Consider the following 26,003-nt stretch of genomic DNA (forward strand, 5'->3'; position numbering starts at 1 on the left):
TTCTAGCCCATAATGTCCATATGGCTCCACGATAATCCAAAAAAAGTAAAGCTTCCAGTGGTAGTAAAACGACTTGCCTAATCGCTCACAGGAGCAAGAACATGAACATCTGTGATAAGCTGTTGTGCAAATTGTAAGCTAAGTGCTGCCTATTGATGGTAACAGGAACCCAGTGGCAGTAATTGCCCCCCTTCACTTGGTCACTACATGAATTAAACAGCTCTGTAAACTCTGCTCTGTGGTTTTTTAATATGACTGGCTAATTTTTACTATTTACTTTAGACTGAACATACATCCTTATTCCTAAATATCATGATAGCAAACACCCTCTGATATGTCTTTAACAGATATACAAAAGAAAATAATGTCAGTCAGCCAGAGGGCATTTTAAGTTTCACCTTGAAGAAACAAATAAAAAATCACTTGTAAAGTATAGGGTCTTCTGCAACATACTAAAGGTTAATGCTGACCCTCGCCTTATGCAGTACAGCTTTGTTTTTAATATCTAGTGTGTATATAACTGTACCATTACTCCAGCTTGTGCCCCTGAGTGCTGAGTAAATATGGGATCCTTAACCTATGGCTTTCAATGTCACTGTCCTTCACCATTCCTGTATAATCTATTGCCTCTATATAAACATAACGTATCTATATCGCCATGATCTTTCCCAGGTCTGGACTGGAGTTTTAATTACTATGGAACTTTCCATGGCATGTCAATATGCTGATGTGAGGTTTACTGCAAGTCATAGCATTCTGTTTTACTGCCATGCGCCTTTGCTTTTCCAGGAATGAGTCTCCCTGAGCCCAGTGCATATTCTTGCAGCGGTGCTGTCTGCAGTTGTATTATTGATGCAGCAATTCTCTTTGCTTTGCTTTGCTATATTCTCACAATGCATCTGTTTAATTACCTTCTCATGGGTCATTAAGGTATTTTCCCCAGATCCTAATATTATATCTTTAAATACTTAACTGATGAATAGGAAAAGTCTGCCCAGTTTATCATTGCCTACTAAGGAAATTGTCTGGTGCATGGTGCCGAAAGTGTGTATTGCCCAATAGACCCCCCACATTCTCAGATATGTATTCGGATGAAAAGAAAATCTGCATTTAATACTAATATTAACAAAATATTAGAACATCGGCCAGAATATAAAGAGATGAATTACTGATAGTAAAGCCAACATCTTAACCCCTTCATGTCCAGAGCTCTGCTCAGGGATAATAATCCATTCTAAGCACATTAAAAATCTCCTGTATATCTTGTCAAAAGGCTTTATCTGCTGAGGTGCCACTGATCTTGTTGACAGCAACAGAGAAAAAAAAACTTTCCCTACCCCCAGAAGCATTTTCCTGGCTGCCCCTTTAAAATACAAATCCTAGAGTAGAATAAAATTGCAATAACCATATGCAAATGTGGTGAGCGGAACGCAGCGTGTAAATCAGAAGAGAGAAGAGCCAGGAGCAATGGGGAGCGAGAGAGAGAGGGAGGGGGTGACCTGGGGTTAATCAGTTTTACTGCTCAGTGAGAGAAAGCTGAGCGAGGGAGGGGGGCAAGAAATAGGAGACAGAGGGAGAAGAAAGGAGAAATGAGAGCAGAGAGGTACAGAAATAAAGGGGAAAAGGATGGAGAAACAAACCAGAGCATGGAGGAAAAAATAAGAAAAAGGATAGGAGTGGAATGGCAACAACAAAAAGAATAAGCAAGGAAAAGAATCAGAAAAAGGAGGTTAAGGGGGTTGAGAGGGAGGAAAATGAAAAGGAGAAAGGAAAGGCTAAAGACAGGACAGAGCAGAAACAGCACCAATGTGCAGAGAAGGAAGAAGAAACTGGTTAGAGGGACAGAAAGAGATAACATTGGGCAAGGAATGAAAAGGAAGGATTTAGAAAGCTTGAGAAGTAAGCTTGTGAGATTCCAAATACAGAAGCAGTTGGAAAAATTAAGATAAATAGAAGGTAAAATGAGCAGCTGTAGGAAAGGAAGATGAGCAGGAGAAGGTATGGAGGGATGACAGACAGTTGAAAAGAATAGGAAGAAATATGAATAAGGAAAGATAGAAAGATGAGCAAATTCAAACTTGACTGAGAAAGGTAGAAGTGCACACACTACTAAACAATAGAATGGGAATAATATATAAAGCACATCCATACCCACACTATGACTCATCCACAATATGAAGGTTAAGCATACTTCAAATGCACCTATGCTGACACTACAAGGAGCAATCATGCATTATACTAGCATGTCTCGTTTCACAACCACAAACTCAGTCATGCCCATAATAAGAGTTTTACCATGATTTTGCTAATGTATTGCAACCAGAGATTTTATCTGATTATTTTCCAAATTGATTGCTTGATAGAATCCATGACTATTCATAAGAAATGGAAAAAATGTGTCCATACGCAACTACACCTTTACGTTCGGCTTCTCCTTTCACGTCCCATCCAGATGAACTTAATCGTGCATTTTTGACGCCGACGTCCGTTTTTAACACCGGCGTCCATTTTTTTTTGGACGCCGGCAACAATTTTTTTTGATGGCAGCGAACTTTCGCCAGCGAATTTTTGCGGACGTTTTGCAAATTTATTTGCCACCGGCGAATAGTGCAAATTCGCCGCGAATTCGCGCCTGGTGAATAAATTCGCCCATCACTAACTGCCAGTCATTAAAACTAATCTTATGCTGGGATACCTGTTATTTTAAGGCACCCCTTCCGTTCTAGTCCTGGCTAAGGCAGTCACCAATATCTGCAATGGACTTACTTTGCGTTGTAACTTATATGGTCACTTGGTAAATCCTGTTTTTGCAGCCATCTTGGGCACCATAGATTAGATTGCAAACTGGGTACTAAACGTCTTAAATATGGCATATTAAAACAGATATATTAATTGGGGCAGTGTACCCATTGTTTAATATGAGTTCAATAAATAATGCTTTTGCTGAAATACTTAGTTAATTAATGATTAATTAAGCTAAACAAAGCAAAAGGGGAAATTGAAGATACTCTATGGCTGGTCCTTGCGAGGTAGATCATTAGATTATAACAGAACTCGAATGTAATCCACCCTAAACTGTAAAACACCAATTTTACACCTGCGGCGCTTTTGGAAACGGAGATTAGCAGGAATCAGCACTTGTTCAAAAAATCACTTCCCCGCTCTGCAGTTTTACTAATGGGGTACTCCCTCTCCAAGTATTTGAAAATCTGTAGTTAAAAAAGATAAAATCGCAAAGACAGGGAATCCATTCTATGTAAAGTATTTCATTTTGGTTCAACACAATCACTGCATATAAATTACACTCACAGCATAAAGTAAAATCAAACACATATAAGTTCCTTATCTGTCCGTGTGTCTTGCTCTCTGTTCCACTCCATGTGTGTTTAGTGCTCTGTCTCAGCCTCACTCCCTTACCAGCAATCAGTAGTCCTGTGATCCGGACTTCGAGCTCTCAAGCCCACACTGTTCCTGGAGCAGTTCCTTAGTTTAGACGTATGGACTCCCCACAAGAGTGGGGTGAATTTGACCCTTTTCGTTTTGCCAAAAATTCGCCACATTTTTTTTTTTTTTACACGCGATGCCATACAAGTAAAACAAGGCAAAATAATTCACCCATCCCTAGTCTGTACGTCTAAACACACAATTAGTAGTAGCCTAAATAAGTGCCTATACATGTTCTTAGTAAAATAATCAGTCATGTGCACTTTCATTTCGGTTGCTTTTGGCTGATTTTGGCCTTGTCACATAAGCACAAACTGGTCAAGCAGATCAAGAGTCACTCACATTGGATCATGCAGTCAGAAATGCATACAAATAACTGTCCATATGGTCAGATTAAGAGAACCCTGATCCACAAGCTCTCACAGATCTCAAATGTATTGCAGTAGAACCCTATGTTTCTGAGGTGGTGGCCTCAAAATGGCGTCACTTTTGATTGATTGATTGATTGATTGATTGATTGTATGGAACTGCAAAAAAAATCCCAAAAAACTGTATAAATTCCGGGAAATCATAAATCTGGGAAGTAAAATTTGGTCTAATGTATACCGTTCCCAGTTAGACCAGTGAGTGGATACCATTTTATTTCCGACACACATACACACACACACAGCTTGTCTTAAACATTTTATTTAACTTGTCAATGGACTGCCCAGTCCTCCACTTTCAAATAAGCTTCTTATTGCCAATGCCCTATAAGCATTCAGCTTGTCTGAATTAAGTGGGACATGCAAAACAAGGTATGATGCGGAGCCTCTGTTTTGGCATTAGCAAGAAATGACATGTATGGATCAGCATTGTGCTCCCCCACGTTCTCGTTGTCCGATCAAAGCCACAGGGATTAGAACTATCTGTAAGTGCTGCCGCTACAGATCTTGGCAAAGAAAATGCTTTGTTTAGTAGCAGGCAGCAGAATGGGGCAGACCCCCCTCTCCCTAGGGGGGCACTCACTACATCTATCCTTTCATAGTATCAAAGGCAGGACAAATTTGTTCAAACACCCCCCATACTCAGTTTAATTCCTAAACTAGACCAGAGTGGATTTTATATTAGTGACACAGGCTAAATACTTTTCAGCTTTTCTAACTCTAGTCTTGTTCACACTTGGGAAGGAGAATTTTTTTTTTTGATCAGAATTTTCTGGATTGCTGTAAATTTGAATTTATGGCAGATTATTTTGTAAATTTTGACAGATGAAAATAACTGCAGAAATAGACAGCACTGCTGATTCTATTCAAATCTATAATGCTGCAATGCATTTATTTCAGGTTTGGACTGGCAATCTGTGGGTTCTGGCAAATGCCAGAGATGCCATAGACACACTACTTATTGGGCTGATGGGGGGCGGGGTCTGTTTGGGCCTCTGTGCCCTTTTAAATCCCAGTCCGGACCTGATTTATTTATACCATTTTGCTGGCTATAATTGTTATTTTTCTGAATGTCATTGGACAAAATATTTCATGGTTAACAATGCCAAATAGGAAAACTGCATTGACAGAAAAGGGCAATATGAAGCATTACATGAGGGGTTCTTAATATTTTACTTTGGGAATCAGCTTCCAAAAATTGGTTTATAATCAATCAATGACTAAACACCACAACCACCCCAAAAGGGTGTTTAATGCAGAACTTATTAACCTTTGTGGAAGTAAGGATACCAGCTACTGGCACAGTAACATAAGCATCAGACAGCAACATGTTGCCACCTGTCTGCCCACTTTAGCAACTGAATTTAGGCGTTTTCTTACATGTCCCTTGTACTGTACCTGCTTATAAAATACACTATAGTTTGTAGATACCATGAAACAGGTTAAACATGGTAGCTCCTTATGAGTATTTTGGGGGAAAAATAATACTGATATTTCTGAGCACCATGTGGTTGCACAACAACAACTGCCAATAAAAAGCTCTTTATAGATTGCTCTTACTTCTAACTAAGTTGGGTTACAGGTTAAGTGTCTTTTCTTAAAGAAAAGAATTGCTATTCTTCAATTCTCTCTTAAAGGAATTGTTCAGTGTAAAAATAAAAACTACCATAGGTAAATACTGTAGATAGACTGTGCAAAATAAATATAAAAATTCTAATATAGTTAGTTGTAATGTATAAAGGCTGGAGTGACTGGATGTCTAACATAATAGTCAGAACATTACTTCCTGCTTTTCAGCTCTCCTGATTTCCACTGATTGGTTACCAGGCAGTGACTTGAAGGGGGGAATAAGGGTCATAACTGTTGCTTTTGAATCTGAATGCTAAAGATCAATTGCAAACTCACTGAACAGTTATGTCCCATGTGGCCCCCCTTAAAGTCATTGACTAATTCAGAGTTAGAGAGCTGAAAAGCAGGAAGTAGTCTTCTGGTTATTATGTTATATACCAGTCACTCCAGCCTTTATAGATTTCATTTTTGGCTAACTAACTATATTAGAAACATTTTTTATTTACCCAGTTTTTATTTTTACACCGAACTGTTCCTTTAAATGGAAACCTTCATAAAATAAAGCTCTTTATTTACAGGTTCCAACACACAACCCCAATGGCAAAAGAAAAGAGACATTGCTGGGTAGAGAGTGGTGGAATTAAGCAACTGGGGTTATTGGAGACATGTACCTGAGAACTATAAGGTGGGAGCCCCATTGCAATTTCTTTCACCAGGGCCCATGAACCTTAAGCTAACCTCAGTTTTATAGATATTGCTTTTCAGTGTCATGGGGATTTGGTATGCAAGGTATGCTCCAGTATATCCTTTATGTGCCAAATGTAACTGTTCGTATGTTCCATTTGTTTGTCTCTCATTTGGCTCCAAGTCTTCCAAGGCATGAAGGAATGTGTGTTCATGTAGAAGATTTTTTTGGCAAACAGGGCTCCGTAATCCTCCTAATATATTCTGCAACCCTCCTCATTCACCCCCAAAACCAGTGTTAACTTCAGACTCTGCTAATCCTATACTCTTAACCACGTAATCCCAGGAGCTTCTATTGTAGTCAGATGTGATTTATGAAAGTGCAATACTGTCCATTCCTACATACATACAGCAACTTTGGTGTGAGTAAAAAGTATGCAATCAGCACCTTTCCAACACAAGTCAATGGATATGATTTCTGAGTGGCCCTGTAAGAAGTCAGATCTCATTTGATATGCAAGTAGTTGCTCCAAGCCCAAATGCATATACATCAGTGGTCTGGTCACATGCAGAAAAACAGGAAAAACAATCTAGCCTGTCAAGACTAGACTGGATGATTCTTACTTCTTATACGGGGCCCCCCTATATTGGAGATTACAATATATACGTATATGGACAAAGTGTCACATATGCATGTTGTTGAGTGCCATCTGATATTTAGTTTTATGTTGTATAGGAATTCTTGAGCGGCAGGGTATCCAGGAATAATTAAATATATATAGAGTTTGGGATTTGTTAAAGGAAGGGGCCTCCAAGCATACAATTTTAATAATAATGCACCATAAGTAAAATACCATATCTTTAGTTGTACATCTATGGGGTTATCAATTGACTGAGAGAATATACATTCTAATCTTTATGTATCAATATGTTTGGTCAAAATGACCCTAATGGAGTTGAATTCATTCTAAGTTATAGTAACTGTCCTGTGTTATTTTAGCTTTTTGAATGATGTTTAGTTCTTTCTGCATGATACAATGGATATATTTTCAGGAATGTCCTATATCACTAACATCAGGGCCCCTAATTATGTATTTCTTTATGCTTGGCCTATAGTTTGCAATAGTTTTTGTGTTGTACAGTATAGGATCACTTACCCGGAAGTCTGTTATCCAAAAAGCTCTGAATGATGGGAAGGCCATTTCCCATAGACTCCATTTAAATGAAATATTTATTTAAACATCATTTCCTTTTTCTCTGTAATTATAAAACAGCTCATTGTAGTTGACCCAAACTAAGGCATATTTAATCCTTATTGGAAGCAAAACCAGCCTATTGGGTTTGTTTTCATGTTTATATGATTTTCTAGTAGACTAGGTAAGAAGATCCAAATTACAGAAAACCCCAGGTCCCAAGCATTCTGGATAATAGGTCTCATACCTGTACTGAACTTTTCCCAGTATGCTGTGGAATATATTGGTGGTATAAACCATATAGAAAGGAATAATCAGTAACAGGCACTAAGCTTAGCTTCTCAACAGCTGCTCAGAGCCCACTGAGCATGTGAGCGTCGCAGATACTTTCCAAGATGGCGACCCCCTGTGACAAGTTAGCAATCCTGGATCATTGCTGCTAACTTTAGGCTGGTACAATACACTCAGTATATAAAATATGGCATTTTTAACCATATTCAGTTTTAGGGTTTAGTTATCCTTTAAAAATCCATACATGTGTACCCTAACACTGGAATATAATGCTCCCAGACACTGCCAATATTTCATCCTGGAAACCTCCAAAGGAAATAAGGTAGAATGGATGATAACTATGAACCCTACAATCTGTGTTCAAAGCAATGGCACAGAAAGAGAGCTGAGTAGAAAATAGCTTTGTCTCTATTTTATTGCACCACTTAAAAACATGATCATCTCTATTAAAGGGAGCATGTGAGTATCTCCTTGCTGCTATATGTGGGCAGAGAGTCTGTTGAGGTGCTGTGTTTAAGGCACGGCTGATGGTTAATGGAAGTGTGAGAAGCACTGTGTGATACAAATGCCCCATTGTAGGTTGTAGCGATCGTTTTCTTGTTTTCTTGCCTCATCCCAGCAGTTCCTTCTGGGATTTTGTTTATAGCAGTGTCAGAGTTCACACTAACTTTACTCTGCTCTGGTAATGCCTCTAATATTATATTCTTCACACCATGCATCCCACATGCTTGCAAGTCTAGTCTTCTATTCTTCTGGATAAAATCAAAAGCCAATTCTGACATTACACCTTTTTTCTGTCCATGGTTTTTTTGGGCCCCGAAGCTCAGAATTATGATGTACGGACAATGAATTGTGTTTCCTTCACATGAATATTTTTAATAAACTTGTAAGAATTTACATCATAACAATTCTTATTCTTTACTCTGAAAGTATATGTCCCTGAGATGAGTAGGTTACATTTAGATTAGATTTTACACAAATGTTTGCCCTAGACTAGCAATGACAGTAGAATGACACGTGGCCAGTGAAAGCTGGTACTTGTATGGGATCCTTTGTCTGGAAACTTATTATCCAGAATGCTCAGAATTGCGGAAAGGCATAGTCCCACAGACTCCATTTTAATCAAATAATTCTGATTTTTAAAATTGATTTTCTTTTTCTCTGTAATAAGAAAACCGTACCTTTTACTTGATCCAAATTAAGATACAATCAATCAGAGGCAAAAAAATCCTTTTGGATTTATTTAATGTTTAAATTAATTTTAAGTAGACTTGGGGGCAGATTTATCAAGGGTCGAATTTAGAGTTGATTGGAGTTTGTAGTTTGTAAAAAAAATTTAATTTTTCAAATTCGGGTGAATTCGGGTGAATGAAAAAACAACTCCAAATTGATCCCAGACGTCCCCCATGGGCTAAAACAGCAATTTGGCAGGTCTAAGGTGGCGAATAGTCGAATTCGAATTCTTATTCTAATTTGAAATTCGAAAATTCTAATTTTCACTTCAACCCTTGATAAATCTGCCCCTTGATGTCTGGAGATCCAAATTACAGAAAGATCCCTTATCCAGAAAATCCTAGGTCCTGAGCATTCTGGATAATTGATTAGCTGCCCAGATCTGCCATCTGAGCCACTCATACCTGCACATCCCATAAAACTTTGAAGACAAACCAAAAGGTAAAAAATATTATATGTACATATACAATAATCTTAATACAATCCCTACAACTGTTTTGGACTACCTATAGTAACGTTGAGAAAGCTTCATATTTTTTAAGACAATGTTATAAATATTTAACTGTTTCTAGCTTTAATTATAAGCTGGTGTATTTCTTTAGATGTCAGTAAATGCATACAGCAGAGGGAGCTGCAGTGTTGTAGCACAGGGAGCTGGTGGGCAGCAGATAGCATTGAGCAGTCTGGGAATGGATCAGATTTGGCAGTGTGCTCATTTATTTTGCATGGGGTGCTTCTGTTACAGAAAGAAACTAAGGATGGGATTCCAGTGCTGTTTTACTGAGGGGGGTTCATAGCAGGACCTAGCAATGGAAAGTGAGGTGCAGTACCAAGACTGTGTGGGTAGTGATAACCCTATCATAGAGCACAGCACGAGGACAGGAGGATTATAGGGGAGGTGAAAGGGGCAGTTGGGATTAAAGGAGATGGGATTAAAGGGGTATTTGCCTAAAACTCATAAAGATTTGCACCTCTTAAAGTAATTATAGGAAAATGTCTCCATTTAAAGCATAATCACCTCCCGTCCCGATATCTAACTGCTACTCAGTACTTCATATTACCCCTCTTTATCTCTCTTTATGTGACATTCCTTTGTCCCATCCCATGCCCTCCAGTCTCTTAACCCCCACTTTCCCATCTCTCTGTATAATAATCATTCCCCTATGTCCTCTCTCCGTCCCTCTGTAAGTACCTTATTTCTGAACATTCTAACTCGCATCTATACCTTTCTCTCCATCTCCCCCTATCCTCTTGAAGCACTGAGCGGTTTCTTGGTTATTGCACTTAAGATGCTTTGAAGTGTAAGGCAACAAAATTGTAGAATCTGATTTTTAATAGAATGAATATTTCTGAACATCAAGTAAGCAAACTGGCCTTGAATCTGGATTTGGTTGCATCATTAAAGGGGTGGTTCACCTTTAAGTTAACTTTTAATATGTTGTAGGATGGCTAATTCTAAGCAACTTTTCAATTTTAATTCATTGTTTATTTTTCAGAGTTTTTTAATTATTTGCTTTTTTCTTCTGACTCTTTCCAGCTTTCCACTGACCCCATCTAAAAACAAATGCTCTGTAAGGCTACAAATGTATTTTTTATTGCTACTTTTTATTACTCATCTTTCTATTCAGGCCCCCTCCTATTCATATTCCAGTCTCTTACTCTGTAGGTTTTCTTATTACTTGTACAGAGAGACACCATAAATATGTAATTGTGTATCCCCCTGAACTAAAGATACAGGTGCAGGTAACATTGATTGTATACTGGTCATTTTGCCATGGTTGTAATGATTATATTGTTTCTTGGTTTGTCAGCCATAGTTTTGTGGTTTCAAATGATGGCATTTCCTTAACCTACATTTCTTTTCTTACATTTTCCATTATATTTTTCAGTGTCAGGGTGAAAGATGATAAGCCAATTTCCCCCAAAATACTGCAAACCATATATTAGACAAGATATAAGCTCTTTGAAAAGAAAAAACTGATTGGATGTTGTGGGATGCTAGACCTGTTAGAAACGTTCTGCATGTTTTATATTTACCCAAATTAAAGGCTTATTCATATTAAATTATGTTCATTATAGAGAATCAAACAGTTGAAACTTTTGAATGTAAATAGGTAAGGGACCTGTTATCCAAAATGCTTGGGACCTGGGGTTTCCCAGGACCTTTCCTTATTTTGGAAAATCATGTAAACATTTAATAAACCCAATAGGCTGAATTACTGTATGTCTTAGTCTGGATCAAGTACAAGGTACTGTTTTATTATTACAGAGTAAAAGGAAATCATTTTTAAAAATTTGGATTATTTGGATAAAATGGGAGTCTATGTCCGTTATTCAAAGCTTTCTGGATAACGGGTTTCCAGAAAACAGATCCCCCATACCTATATGGGAATGTTGCTTAGAATGAAAATATTTATTTTAATAATTCAATAATAGTTGAATAGCACAGCACACAGGAAGGCATATCTACAATCACTAGGTGCTAAAATGGGTGTAAAATGTAACTCATAAAAATGCAATACCCAATGCTATGCTGTACCACTATTGGTTGCATCACTTGAACATTCAGCTGAACCACATGTAAATGTATGACCTTGTCACCCTTCCCTCACACATAACTTGCAGTGCAAAGCAGTTTACTAACCAGCAGAACACTTTGCACTTGTGGATAGCATTTTTACAGAATGTCTTGTCTTCAAGTTTTCTTAGTGACTTGCTCATCATTGTTGTGATTGAATCTATTGATCTTGTGCACTGGTCATCCTCTTGTCCTTCAACGTTTTTGGGTAAACTTGTCTTTTTTCCAGTTCATTTGATCCTTTGTGTATCAAGTAGAAGGCTAGGCTTGATTTGGTCAAGGATCCAGTGTTCTATTGTTGTTTAGAGAAGGTGTTTGACACTGCCAGAAGGTGAACAATTGTCGTACAAGTGAGTGTTTGTCAAGGTGAAACTCACTACCCCCTTCCTGACCACTTATGCTGGGGGCATTTTCAGGGGTTCTGCAATGTACTGACATATTACTATGGATTTTTGTAGGAACTTGTTAGTATAGGTATGGGACTTGTTACCCAGAATGCTCAGGACCTGAGGTTTTCCTGATAACAGATCTTTCCATAATTTGGATCTTTATAACTTAAGTCTTCTAGAAAATCATGTAAACATTAAATAAACCCAATTGGCTGGTTTTGCTTCCAATAAAGACTAGTGTTGGATCAAGTACACAGTACTGTTTTATTATTACAGAGAAAAAGAAAATCATTCTAAAAATTTGGATTATTTGGATAAAATGGAGTCTATGGGAAACGGCCATTCAGATAACCTGACCTGTATCACTTTAGGGGACACAGAATTCACTATAGGGGAGGTTAACAATTATAAGGTAGCATTGCCATCTTTCTGTGTGTGACAGGTACATGTGAATAGTGGCTGCATTTAATTCTGCATGATAACTATTTATGTCATTTAGATGCACAGTTCAGCGCTGATTCTTTTTAGCTTTCAGGGCGATTAGATGAAGAACTCAGGTGGGGGCTTGGATTTGGGTCTTGAGAAGGGGGGGAAGTATGTAAGTATGTAACTGGTGACCATCTCTTATCTGCAGGAGCAGGAAGGATTTTTATCCAGGGAAGAAGCAAAAGCTTAGATTTTTCTTTTATCTCCTGGGCCTGCAGGAAAACATGTAGAGATAAAAATGGGTCCCACCAGAGGCAGGGAGGAGAGGAAAGCCTAGGAGGGGCGGGGGGACATAGAGTAAAAAGAAGCCAGGGGAAAGGAGGGTAAACAGGGTTGAAGTGTGAGGTTGGAGGGGAGATTAAGTGAAAATGGGAAGAGCTACAAGAACAATTGCAACATGAAAAAAAGAAGAAAATAAAAAAGTGAAATAATGTAGGAGAACCTTTAGAAAAATGTAAGGATCGTTATGTCCTAAACATTCTCAGCCAAATATGAAAAAGAAAACAAATGTTAGTTTTTCCACTTCAAACCCACATTCCTTATTTCACCCTATGACTTGACATTGCAGGATTCAGATAATAAGTTAGAGAAAGTTTGGCTGCTGCCAGTACAAGTCAGAATTGTGCAGAAGCCCCAGTGTAACACAGGAGAGACTGCAGGTGTCTATGGGAAAACCATTTGCAATTAAAGCTAACTACCCACTCCGGGAGACTCAATTCCTCATAACGAACGCATTTCTAAACACACACTCACCCCGCTGTGCCTGTTATTGGCCTTGCTCGGATCTGCAGACACACACATTATGGCTTGTGTGGTTTTCTGGAGGAATCACGGTGCTGCCACTTTTCTTAGAGTTGGCCTAGCAGAGGGCGCAGCCAAGCGTTCGCTCACTATTAAGTACCCCTAAGTGAGTGCTACATTTATTAGACTATTCATTTACTGATACAGCTTGTGCAATGAGGCTTTCTATTGTGTGTCTTTTTTTGGGTAGCCTTGTTACACTTCATGAAACTCTAGCAATATCTTTTTTTCAGAGTGTTCCCTAAAAGCAGTCATTGGGATCCCTAAAGAATGTGCATTTACATAAGCATGGGTAACTCCGGCTCTAGTACATGCAGATCCTTTCAGACAGGGAACAATTGATCAGTGTGTATGCTTATTTGGAACATAGAAATCAAATACCTTGAACTTCACATCTCAGTTTGCTTTACCAGCCTATGGCTAGATATAGCTAAAGCAAAGTTAAATGGATACTGTCATGGGAAAACATGTTTTTTTTCAAAACGCATCAGTTAATATCGCTGCACCAAGACTGCACTGAAATCCGTTTCTCAAAAGAGCACACATTTTTTAATATTTAATTTTAAAATCTGACATGGGGCTAGACATAGAAAAAAAGCCAGCAGCACACCGAATCTGGTTGTAGTTGCGTTCAAAGATGAAAATTTATTTAGCCCATACGCAAAAAGGCAATGTTTCGAGCCTATCAGGCCCTTTATCAAGCTTGATAAAGGGCCTGGTAGGCTCGAAACGTTGCCTTTTTGCATATGGGCTAAATAAATTTTCATCTTTGAACACAACTACAACCAGATTCGGTGTGCTGCTGGCTTTTTTTCTGGATATTGATTTGACCCAGTGACAGGAGTGGGTCTCACAGTACAGCACCTGACACTACAAAAGTGTGATTTGGGGAGGTGAGCGCTCCGCATAATTGAGTCTATGGGGCTAGACATATTGTCAGTTTCCCAGCTGCCCCCATTCATGTGACTTGGACTTGTCCTCTGATATAACTTAAAAAAATACACTCGCTGGTTCAGGAATGACATTTTAAATGGTAGAGTGAATTAGCAGTGTAAACAGTGTAATTTAGAAATAAAAACGACACCATAAAAATCATGACAGAATCCCTTTAAGGAGAAACAGTCATACTAACTTACTGTGTCACACAGGAAATCTGTTTAAGGTTCCTCCAACTTAACTTTTGCAAAGATAATCTGTTTTTAATGCATTAGAAGGGATCCTTTTTTTGGGACTGACTGTACCCATAGGTCACCCAGCAGCAGCTTCTGGGCCTGCAGTATTAATCATTAAAGGGATACTGTCATGGGAAAAAAACATTTTTTCCAAATGAATCAGTTAATAGTTCTGCTCCAGCAGAATTCTGCACTGAAATCCATTTCTCAAAAGAGCAAACAGATTTTTTTATATTCAATTTTGAAATCTGACATGGGGCTAGACATTTTGTCAATTTCCCAGCTGCCCCATGTCATGTGACTTGTGCCTGCACTTCAGGAGAGAAATGGTTTTTGGCAGGCTGCTGTTTTTCCTTCTCAATGTAACTGAATGTGTCCCAGTGGGACATGGGTTTTTACTATTGAGTGATGTTCTTAGATCTACCAGGCAGCTGTTATCTTATGTTAGGGAGCTGTTATCTGGTTACCTTCCCATTGTTCTGTTATTAAGCTGCTGGGGGGGAAAAGGGAGGGGGTGATATCACTCCAACTTGCAGTACAGCAGTAAAGAGTGATTGAAGTTTATCAGAGCACAAGTCACATGACATGGGGCAGCTGGGAAATTGACAAAATGTCTAGCCCCATGTCAGATTTCAAAATTGAATATAAAAAAATCTGTTTGCTCTTTTGAGAAATGGATTTCAGTGCAGAATTCTGCTGGAGCAGCACTATTAACTGATTCATTTTGAAAAAAATTTTTTTTCCCATGACAGTATCCCTTTAACAACCCTTACTGTGGTGTGATTCTCAGCATGACTAGGGTTGCCACGTGGCCGGTATATTACTGGCCTGGCCGATACAAATTATGGCTGATCCAAATGTTATTAATAGGGAAAAAAAGATAAATGTATAGGAGGGCCAGTATTTTTTTCCAGAAAAGGTGGCAACCCTAAGCATGACAGACATATTTTGGGAATCATATGCCCCTAAAATAGGCCCTGGCATTAGGATTGCCACCTCACCTCTTTAAAACTGAACACATATGGAATCCACCGCCTGCATGGCTAATTAGCAATTTAGATGCATGGCTGCACATAAGGGTAGAACTAGACGGCCTATTTCAATCCGACTCGCTGCGACAAAACGCAGGCATCAAATCGAATGCGATGGAAAATAAGGTAAGAACTACAAATGTCGAATCTTGTCGCAACGTGCATCCGACACAACACGACTGTCGGATGCAGACGCAGCATGCAGTATCTGCATCCGACAGTCGTGTTGTGAAGGATGAATGCTGCAACACCATCCGACATTGCTATTGCTTACCTTATTTTCCATTGCATCCTATTTGATGCATGTGTTTTGGCGCAGCACGTCGGATACGCAGAAAACGCATTGAAATCGGCTGTGTAGTTCAGTCTGCAGCATGCATCTAAATGAATTGTTAATTAGCCATTCAGGCTGTGGATTCCATATGCGTTCCGTTTTAAAGGGGTGAGGTAGCAACCCTACCTGGCATTTCAAGTACATAGAGGGCCAAACAGTCCCCCGCAGGCTCACTAAATGGTAACTGTATATGGCATTTTACATCAGCCAGTGGCGGAACTACCGGTGGAGCCAGGGCCCGCACCCCCTCAGGGCCCCCCGCCAGCGCCGCACGCCACTGAAATCAACCCGGCAGCGCGCCGTACGGAGGGGGGCGGGGCCCGGCTGCGCATCATGCACCAGGGCCTGCCCCCCTCGCACCAGGGCCCGCCCCCCTCTAGGAACGCTGCTGACATCAGCCCCTCTGGTATTTGCCAAATCTTCAGATATCCAGGCCTGCCCTAAGTTTTAACATAATGCCTGAAGTACCATCATTTATGAGCTCAAAACCTTCAGTTGGGCCTGATTCTTAGATACAATATTTACAGTTTCTTCCATACAAAAGAAAATTCTGATTTAATATGCAAAATATGTTTCTTAAACTCCTAGCCTAGCCTACAATCTTATAGAGGTCCAGATGGGTATGTGATATTGGCCCTGCTTCCTAGACCAAAGCTGAAAAAGTCTTCTCTACATAAAAAAAAAAATCTTGTTCAGCGGAGCATTTTGCACAGAATATGCTCTGCAGCCTCCTGCCGAGTGTGTGCACTCCTGTTTTGCGAGGAAAAGCAGGACTGTTTGATTTTAATAGGGCAGCGTGAATAAAATAAGACTCTGCAGTGTATACAGAGATAATTCTTACGCCATAAGCAGATAAAAAGCAGGACGGGGAGAAGAGATAGCAGTGTTGTGTGTGTATCACTTGTATTGCTTTATCTTGCCAGAGCCAGGCCTCAGGGGAGAAGCAAGTTAACCTTTTCCCAGCCACACGGACCTGCATGTTGCCCTCTTCTGGGAAAGAGTTAACAGGCTTGTGGCCACAAAAGCACCAGGGGATAATTGAGAAGACAGGGAGCCTGTTGTTCCATCACACGTCTTTGGTTCGGCACCTGGCCTGTTCCCACACTACCAGCTGCCCATTCTCACTGTAATCTCCCACACCTCACATTTCTCTCTTCCTGGGACCTTCTTGTTGTATTCTCTCCTGCATTTGTGAACAAGTCTTTCCTCTCTTCCTTCTTTCTCTCCTTTCTGATTTTGTCACTATGACATGTATGAGCTCACATTGTTTCTTCCCACACAGCATTCATTCCTCTGGCCATTTCCATTTTTCTACTAACCTTTTATTTGGTTGCTTCCGTTCAAGCCTTCTATAGAGCATTTTATGTTACCTTACTACATGCACACTATATTATCCTGTAGGCATGGAAATCTAATGATATCCATACAGCACTGCTGCCATGGCATAATATGCTTACTGCATGATGGCAAAAAGGATTGGTAAGGTGGAGGTAATCGGGTACAAGATAAATTGCATGCTTTATGGCCTTTAGGTGACTTATTTAACCTAAGGAATTCGATGAACTGTTTGTATTCACACACTACAGGTATGGGATCCTTTATGCAGAAACCCATTATTCTGAAAGCTCCGAATTACGGAAAGGCCACCTTCCATAGACTCCATTTTATCCAAATAATCCAAATTTTTTAAAATTGTCATTTTTCTCTGTATTAATAAAACTGTAGCTTGCACTTGATCCAAACTAAGATGTGTAATCCTTATTGGAAGCAAAACCAGCCTATTGGGTTTATTTAATATATACACGATTTTCTAGCAGACTAGAAAAACAGAAATGTCTATTATCCAGAAAACCCCAGGTCCCGTGCATTCTGCATAACAGGTCCCATACCTTTACAATCTTCTCCAGCTGCTGGTACTGGGTTTCTCTGGTATTGGTTCCAGCTACAATAATATGCAACCAAAAAATAGAAAAAGTACTTCATGTTATGCAGATATTACACTAAGGGTATCACACCCACTTTTATTATTAGTGCAAAATAGCATCACAATAAGGTAGGGTTGCCACCATTTCCAGAAAAATATATCCTATATTCTTTTCCTTCTTCCCTGTTAATAACATCAAACATCGCCTGGCCAGGTTGAAACCCTAGATGTGGGTTGTTATAGCAGCATCCTGTATTACTGTGTTATTTTTCTTATGGCAAGTTCCTATCCTGAAGCAGATCCGGACTGAGAATTAAAATAGGCCCTGGCATTTCAGGTACACAGAGGCCCAATCAGCCCACATAGAGGCCCAAACAGCCCCCATCAGCCCACTAAATACTGACTTTCTATGGGACCTTATAGCAGCCCCTCTGGCATTTGCCAGAACCCACAGATTGCCAGGCCTGTCCTGAAGGTACATAGGTACTTATCTGGGAGAAGAAAAATCTGCAGGCCAGTAGTAATAATAGTAAAATACTTTGTAATCTATTTGCATTTTCCAGTCCCTGTATCCATCCTAGAGCCAAATGCTGGATCTCTGCCAGCCATCCCTTCTCTAGGCATCCTGGAAAGACTTTCATTACATGCAGGGCTTGATTACAACTCATTAAATGTGGCATGAGGCCTTGCAGCTGGACTATTTCTCCTTTTGACCTTGGTGGTATATTTTTTTATTCCTGGCACCCTGCACCAGATGAGCTCCATGTACAGCACCCTGAGCACTTCCAGTTTTATTAAAGGGGAAAAAAGTTCCCCATTATTATCTGATGTATCCATGGAAGAACATGTTGTCACAGCTTGCCTACAAGAGAAACTCATGTTACAGGATAACCCATCAGAAAAAGACTCTATCATGGCACAGCACACAGATAATCAGTAACCCTCCTCCCTGGTGCCTTGGCCTCTCTCCTCCTCTCCTCTGTTCAGAGGGAGAGCTCTCTGTTCTTTGTGAAGAGAGGCAAGTACAAAGGTTCGGGTGAGAAGGGTTAATTTGTTCTGGAGAGGTAGGATGATGAGAGATGTTTGAATGAAACAATAGCTGCTCCTCTGCTTTTGTTATGGATCCCTTTGTGTTCTGTGTGAGGAGAGAAATCTGCTCTCCCTTTAGAAGGGTGGTGATGATGGGGGGGAGCTTTATATTCTGTTCACAAACACCTTGTATATAGATAATGTGTTAGTTTGTTTAACCTCTTCATTGCTGAAGACCTATTTATGCAAAAGACCCAAGTGTTTGTGTTTTCTTTAGTGTCTGGGAGTTTTATTTCATTATCTTTCAGGAGTATAGTGTATATTTTTAAATTTCTTAAGAAAATTCTTTATTATACTGTATGTATACTAGCATCTTTCATCCTTCATTCCATTTGCTTTTCATAACCCCCCGCCCTGCACCCTAGCCACCTAGTTCTTTATGCTATAAATATACAGTGTATCTCTTTTATGTGACCATCACCAGATGTTGCATCTGTTCGCAAACACAGAGTGGAAATAGGAGTCATTTGTTGGAATTATACCATCCCAGGTTTACAATTTTAGATTTCTAGACAAGCTTTTAACATGCCAGATCTGTTTTTAAAAGTTTGTCTGGCTATAAATAAATTATTGTGTATCCACACTCAAACCCAGAACACTACCATGGCACATTTGCCAATCCTCACTCATACATGATACATTACAGATCCACACTCCCACCCAAGGCTGCCATTAGAAATCACAGGGCCCCGTACAACAACATTTTCGGGGGCCCCCACCCACACTGGCACCCAAGCCCCACCCACATCCCGCCCACTCCACATCACAGTTAAAAGACCACACAGACATCAGCGCTAAAAAAGTAACCCCCCCCACACACAAGTTATAAAAAGCTATTTCTTTCAAGTTAAAAAAAATCGGGTCCCCAAAGAATATTTTTTTTAAAAAAAACCTTGGTGCCGGGGCCCCCCTTAAAAGTTAAAAAAAATTGGGGCCCCAAAAAATATTTTTTTAAAAAAAAAAACATTGGTGGCAGGGGCCTATAGAATATTAAAATAATACATTGGTGGCCAGGGGATTAAAAAAAAACCCCACAAATTGGTGTTCAGTAGAATTGAACTTGTGGCTTCAGGACTTCAACTTTGCCCCCTTTCGTGACTTTTGTGACTTTTTGTGACTTCGGGTCTTTTCACCACTTCAGGACTTCAATTTCGTCTGTTTTCGTGACTTTGGGTCTTTTCGCCACTTCGGGGCTTCGGGTTCGCCTATTTTGCTGATTCGGAGGTTCGGCTACGGCTGTTTTCATGTCTTTGGGTCCTTCAGTTGTTCGGCTTTTCGCCCCTTCCGCATTTCGGCTACTCGCGACTTCAAAAATGGCTGCACGGCTTCGGCACTCTCAAGGGGGGCCCGGCTCTTTCAAAAGTGCAGCACTGTCGGGCCCCCCTTCATGCCCGGGACACTTGTCCCCCCCGTCCCCCCCTGATGGCGGCCCTGCTCCCTTCCCTCACTCACAGATCCAGAATTAAATATAGCACCAGCACCCTCTCAGATGCTTCATACAAACAGAAATGCTCAATATTTCCACTCTATCTAATATGTATCATCTATTAATCATTAGGTTCAATGGTCTCAGTATTCTCCCAAGTTTTCCTACCATGTCAAGTCTCTAAAGAGGATATCTGGGCACCATTTTTATAACCAGATATTACAACACTCCAATATACAAACTTTCTCTGAAATTATTTATGGCAGAAATGAATTTTCAAAATGTCTTCAAAGTAGAGTTCCCAAATATACTAACTAAAGGGGACCTGTCACTTATTACTGTATAATAAGTAATTTTCAAATGAAACATGAAACCCGCATTCTTTTTTTGATTAAAATATCCATACCTGTTATATTGTAAATGTAACAAACATGTGGCAAACTTTATAGAAAAAAATATATATAATATAATATTGGATAAAGGAGTTCTAATAATAGTGGTTATATATAAATTGGAAGGCCAGGTCCAAGGTACAAAAAAACAGGCTCAATCCATAATTCTTTTGCCTTACACGCTGCAGGCCTATGTTTTGGAACCAAGAGACCTTCAACCACACCCATGAATACAGATTTGCCTTTGTTCAGCAGCATAGGCCAAACACAGGCAGTGCTGTATTCATGGGACCATTTAGTAGAGGGCATCATGGGGGTAGCTATAAAAAGGTAAAGGTAAAAGAAGCAAACTCTGTAAAAAGCAAGTGAGATAGTAGTGCCACATCCCTGTAATAGACACTAGCCAAAAATGCAAGAGCCCCAGTAGGCTAATAGGTACAAGATACCATGGCTGACTTTATGACCATCACAGTGCTCTTTTAAATTTACATGCTCATTCATTTTGTATGAGATACTGGTATTTTTATGTAAGTAGTAGCTTCTATTTTCTCCAGTCAAGGCTTCTATATTTCTGTGGTCTGCCCCACTGTTAAGTCAGGAATATTGTTCTGTATGAGGAATTTGCACCTGTAACTATGATGCACTGGGGAAGGTCCGACTAGACAATTATGTTTTTTTTAATTTAATTATATGCGCTTATAGCAAAGGGCATCCATTATGGTCCCTTACATTAAAGGAGAATAAACCCTCTACTGCTAAAAGCCCCCATTCTCCATTCTTCTTGCTTCCACCCCCGCATAATGTTCTATTTGTAAAAGTGTCCCTGGCAGCAATATTGACCTATATATGCAGAGTAGCACAGTGGGCTTATGGGTGCCATGTTGTGTAACTTTACAATCTTCTGGATCTTTACTCTCTCCTTTCTCTTCAGTAATTTCTGTCTCCAACTGCGCATGCATGTGGTGCTCACATCACAAAGAAATCCCAGAGCTACTGAAGATGACCCATGAGCGCCGCTGCACTACTCTGATGCTATTAATATTGCCCACTGTGGGAACCCTGGGGTTTGCGTAGTTCCAGGGTTCCTCATCCCCAACTTCAGTAGGTGTACCTAGGCCTGGACTGGCAATCTGTGGGTTCTGGCAAATACCAGAAGGGCTGCTGTAAGATGGCATAGAAAGTTACTTTTTATCAGACTGGTGGTGGTGGGGGGTTGTCTGGGCCTCTGTGTTGGCTGTTTGGGCCTCTGTGCACCTGAAATGCCAGGGCCTATTTTGATTCTCAGTCTAGACCTGGGTGCGCCTATGCATGATCTGCAACAGGAGACTGGACAGAAGCATAGAACATAAGTATGTGGAAGTGCGCAGTGCAGCTTTGGACATAAGTACCTGTTGAGCAACTGCAATTGCAGTTGTGGTATTAAATATGCCTTTCTAAGTTTACCCAGGTTCAATAACCTATAGCAACTAGTAATCTGGTAGAATTTACTGGTCACCTGGTTTTAAAGCAAATATCTTATTGGATACCATAGCTAACTGCACCCGAGCAAACTTAGGGGGGTAATGTTATAAATGGTTTTAAGTTTGCTTCTATACCCCCAAAATGAACACTTAAGCAACAGATAGTTCATATCATATTAAGTGGCATATTAAAGAATCTTACCAAACTGGAATATATATTTAAGTAACTATTGCCCTTTTACATCTGTTGCCTTGAACCACCATTTTGTGATGGTCTCTGTGCTGCCTCAGAGATCACCTGACCAGAAATACTACAACTCTAACTGTAACAGGAAGATGTGTGGAAGCAAAAGATACAACTCTGTCTGTTAATTGGCTCATGTGACCTAACATGTATGGTTTGATGGTATGTTTGTGAGTACAGTGAATCCTACGATCCCAGGGGGCGGCCGTTATTTTTTAAAATGGCAATTTTCTATTTATGATTACCCAATGGCACATACTACTAGAAAAGTATATTATTATGAAAATGGTTTATTTACATGAAGCACGGTTTTACATATGAGCTGTTTTATGCAATATCTTTTTATAGAGACCTACATTGTTTGGGGGGTATAGTTTTCCTTTAATGGTAATTTTAAAAAGACATGGCCATACCTTAGTTTCTGGAACATGTTAATGCTAATTAAAACTTCAGTGAACTTACACCTTTTAAAATGTTGACTTGCTAGTTATCAATAAGTCATATGTAAATAATAAATAAATAGCTGCATCTCGCATTGGCCTCATCCTTGTCCAAAACTTCTGGAGGCAAATCAAGGACCCACAGAATTACAAGTTACACTTTTCTTTTCTTTGATCACTTACTGTACCTATATATCTGACCTGTATTTTACAATATCTAACCCTCCCCCAGTCTTTCTTTTTACTCTCAAGAATAAAGTTTCATTTATTGTCTCTCTTGCCACTTTTCACCAAAGCATCTCACATACTGATTTAACTCTTTACTGTGAAACTGTTCTGTAGCAGTCAGAGGGTTAGTACTTTTCTTTGTGTCTCCCAGCCCCCCTGAACCTCTTACTTTAATCTTCCCCTTTCACTGCCACCCCACTGACTCGCACATTTACAAAGAATCTTGTCTTAGTATGTCGACCCTTTTGTGCATCTAGGATGAGGCAGAAGGGAGCGAGGGTGAATGAAAGGATTTACATATGGGGATCACATAAAGAGGATTTAACAGATTTTTTTTTGTAAGTTGAACAAAAATTACAAGTATAATGGAATGGACACAAAAAGGAAAGGGAGAATGTACAAGCTCCATTGAATAAGACATTATCCTGTCATGTTTGTAATGCTACCCCCAAACCCCCACCTCCAGCTTTTAATGGTGGAGTACAAGGAACCAACATATTGTGGCATGTATCTAATATGGGGCAAGGCAGGGTTAGGGGAGACATAAAAAGGCTTACAAATCCCATTCAGACAAAGCAGTGATAATGAGAAAGTAGAAACTTAACAGCTAAGAATGACTAACCAGAGTTTTGTGTAGCTCTCTTTAAAATCTATACTCGTGGACATGAGACTTTTTCAAAGATACTAAATTTACCATCTGACAAATTTGCTTAGGAAACAACTCAAGGAAACAACTTTTGATTCCTTGAAAGTTATTGGAAACTATTGGAAGTATTGATTTATTCCGTGCTGAACAGGAATGGATGATAGTTCCAGCCTATGGGATATATACTACAAAGCTATTTTTTCTATCTACATTAAATTCATATGTTTCGAAGAAATTTTAAAACGAATGTGTTTGTGAGGTAGATAAATCAAATCCAGCTCAGTCATGCCACTGTCATCCCTCCCCCCTTGTTTCTGTCAACACTCGGCATATTATGTTGCCACAACAGAGCGCTGGATTTAGAATGTAGAAGAGAAGGACACTGAACAATTAACCTCTCTGCTCTTTGCAAGAGATCTGATGGGTGTGAATATATAATAGAGTACACAATGTCAGTCTAAGACCAATGAGGGCAGTGTTGGACTGGGACACAAGGGGCACACCCAAAAACCTTTGACCAGGGGCCCACCAATTAATCTTAGACAAGGGGCCCACTCTCAGTACTATTTTTCTTCCTCTCCCCACTCAACCTTTATTCTCCTTGTCTCTTTTCTTTACATACTATACTCTATTTTTCCATCTATTTAGCCTCTTTGTTCTCATAGATATAGGGAATGGCCATGAAATATGCCAAATGTTTAGCAGCATGAGGGCCCACTGACACCTTGGCCCATCGGGACTTTTCCTGGTATCCCGGTGGGCCAGTCCGACACTGAATGAGGGCACCTCACTTATAGAGCTCACTGCTCCATTCAGCTTTTATATGTCATTAGTGGCCAACGGCAGATGCTGGGAGCCCCAACATTAAGAAGACCCATTAGGGCCTGACTAATGGTCAATCTCAATATAATTTGATAAAACTGATCATCCGCTGGAAAGTTGTAGGGCTCAAAAAATAAACTGTTGTCATGTCCATTCTCTTCTAGATATGACTCTGGCTATAGACAAGATGCATATGAAGAAAGAAAGCAGTCTTTAGATCCATTACAGGTCAAATTACTTCAATACCCAGTAAAAAAGGAGGAAAATAAGAATTTAATCCCAGTATTAGACCCAACCAATTGCTCCCTTGGGAGTCAGATTCAGAAAACTATTGGAAAACTATTGGAAGATTAATATAATAATATATAATAATAATATAATTGCTTTATTACGACACACTTGGTAATTTCCCTACATCAGGGTCACTTTAATTTAAGGGTCTGATCTTTCCCCATAAAAGAAAATGATCGATCGTTGTGGGTCCAGAGAGGAAAAATTGATGGTTTCGAGTCTTGGGAGGAGAACAACATACCTTTTTTTCAAAAAGTACTAAAACTGGTCCTAAAATGAAGAGGAATTGTGTCTAGTTTACTCAAGTAGCCAGGCCTCTCCAGAATTATAATTACACATATGTGTGTGTAAACAGGCTGGAAACAATGGCAAAGTATTTGCTGTGGTGGAGGAGGTTGAAGAATTGGTGCAGTGTTGGGGTACCTGTCGGCAGTGACTTTTATCAAAACTGCACGTACACACTTTTTAACCCTAAATCTGGCTCTGAGGTGTGAACAGTTCAGGGACCAGTTAATCTCAGTATTGATACTTTTTGAAGTTTATACAAGGTAAGCAGTGACAGCAGGCAGACCTTAATCTGGGGGGCCATCAGGCCCACAGGCCGCCAGTTGGACAGCACTGTTCTAGTTCAATGAACACTTTAGTACTCTTGTTGGCCACTGCATGTTCTAGCACCTTAAGTTGGTTACACATCAACAGTTTTGTCTGTTAAACATTCAGAACATACAAGCCAAAAAGGCTAGGTGCAAGTGATTTGGGAATTTAGTTATAAGAGTTGTGACTTTGCCCTTGCACCGAGCCCTTCATAAATAATCTCTGTGGAATATATGGGCAAAGAACCAGAAATCAAAAAGACATTGTAACCGGTATGAGTGTGTGTATGTGTGTGCACTGGGGATCATTTTGAAGGGGTTGAACTTGATGGACTTTGGTCTTTTTTCACCCCAACTTAACTATGTAACTATAATTCTACAAACAAAATTCAAGAATAACATTTAAAGTAACTACAGTTTACGTTAAAAATATGTGTTTTTGAGTAGAAGGCCTCATACTTTTCAGAGTTTATCTTGATGAGTTCTTTATGTTTACATTTGGGGGTACAATATCTATACTTATATATGACCAAGAACAGTCAAAAGTAGAAGAGCACTTTCAATATACTGTATTATTATTATTATTATTTTTCTTAACACATATGTGCCAACATAATCTGCAGCGCTGTACAATAAATTGTATACATTAGAGATACAGACTAACATACAAATACAACTAATAATCGATGCAAAAGGTTAAGATGGCCCTGCCCAAACGAACTTTCAATATAAAATCAAGACATTTTAAAATATATTCTTGCTTATAAATTAGGAAATACAGCTAAGAATGCGTGAAATACACATGATGAAAGACAAGG

Source organism: Xenopus laevis, chromosome 1L (assembly GCF_017654675.1).
Source record: "Xenopus laevis strain J_2021 chromosome 1L, Xenopus_laevis_v10.1, whole genome shotgun sequence".
NCBI lineage: Eukaryota > Metazoa > Chordata > Amphibia > Anura > Pipidae > Xenopus > Xenopus laevis.